Genomic DNA, 1102 nt, shown 5'->3' on the forward strand with positions numbered 1-1102 from the left:
TTATCTATTAGGCCGAGACAACTCAATGTATAATCCTTTTGTCAAATATTTTTTTGCTTCTTAAGACGAAAATAGGCCTCGGTGTGTTGACGCAGTCAAGCCGTTGCCAAGGTCTCTTTTAGACTAATATAGTTATATTTTTGTGAGAAGGGAAAATTTATAGCGCTTAGGAAATAGTGTAAGGAATGTTAATTCAAATTGGGTATGCTATCATAGGATTTACAGATATAGTTCATTAAGTTCGCGTAATAACCAATAGATGGCGTTAATTTACAATTATTATTAATATTTTAGTATATTTCTTTTTATTAATTAGCGTTTAAAGTTTTGATTATTTTTTACGTGTACAAGCCATTTGAAATGCTACTATTATACAGTTATAGTCCTAAGTAATCCCGCTGCACTGGGTTTATCTACAATTTCACGAAAACAAAACCTTGCTAATAAATTACAAACGTTAGAAAAAAGCAATCAACTAAATTGTTGATGTATTCTTTGATAGATGCGTTTATGTTTTGAGAGTAATTATTTAAAAAAAATATGTTCAAAAACAATTTTTTTATAAAACAAAAAAAAAATCTTGTGTAATATTCATAAAATAAGTAGTCGATAAAATTGAACTACATAAAATTACTCTGATAAGAAGTGTGATAAGTTGATAATTAATTTTTCAAAATAAAAATAATTAGAATGCTTAGCAAAATTTTATCATCCTACGTAAGCCTTCGATAGCTCAGTTGGTAGAGCGGTGGACTGTAGTTGGTATTCATGTGGACATCCATAGGTCGCTGGTTCAAATCCGGCTCGAAGGAATCTTTTTGTGAAGTTAATAAATTTGTTTTTCGCAACAATATTCAAGTAATCCTACAAAAAGTCTGAACAATATTGAAATACGTAATTTTTAAAGGTCAATAATAATACTGTTTCAGATCGATATATAAAAAGTTGGGAGGCCTCGGCCGAGATCGCGATGTTTTAGCTTCGTACGAGTATAATTCGACTTTTATGTTAAAATAATGCGATTAACTTAAATATCAAGATCGTTAAAACATACACTGTCTCTTCACGGATCTCGACGAAGGTCACGTTTTGGTAATTAAAT

General features: G+C 30.1%; 1 non-coding gene across 1 annotated transcript; it reads left to right on the plus strand.

Moving 5' to 3' along the window:
- The first annotated feature begins 722 nt into the window (after nucleotides 1-722).
- TRNAY-GUA (transfer RNA tyrosine (anticodon GUA)) lies at nucleotides 723-812 on the plus strand. The gene is given in 2 exon segments: nucleotides 723-759; nucleotides 777-812. It is a non-coding gene; the product is annotated as a tRNA-Tyr (tRNA).
- The last annotated feature ends 290 nt before the right edge of the window (nucleotides 813-1102 follow it).

This window comes from Bombyx mori, chromosome 14 (assembly GCF_030269925.1).
Source record: "Bombyx mori chromosome 14, ASM3026992v2".
In the NCBI taxonomy this organism is placed as follows: Eukaryota; Metazoa; Arthropoda; class Insecta; order Lepidoptera; family Bombycidae; genus Bombyx; species Bombyx mori.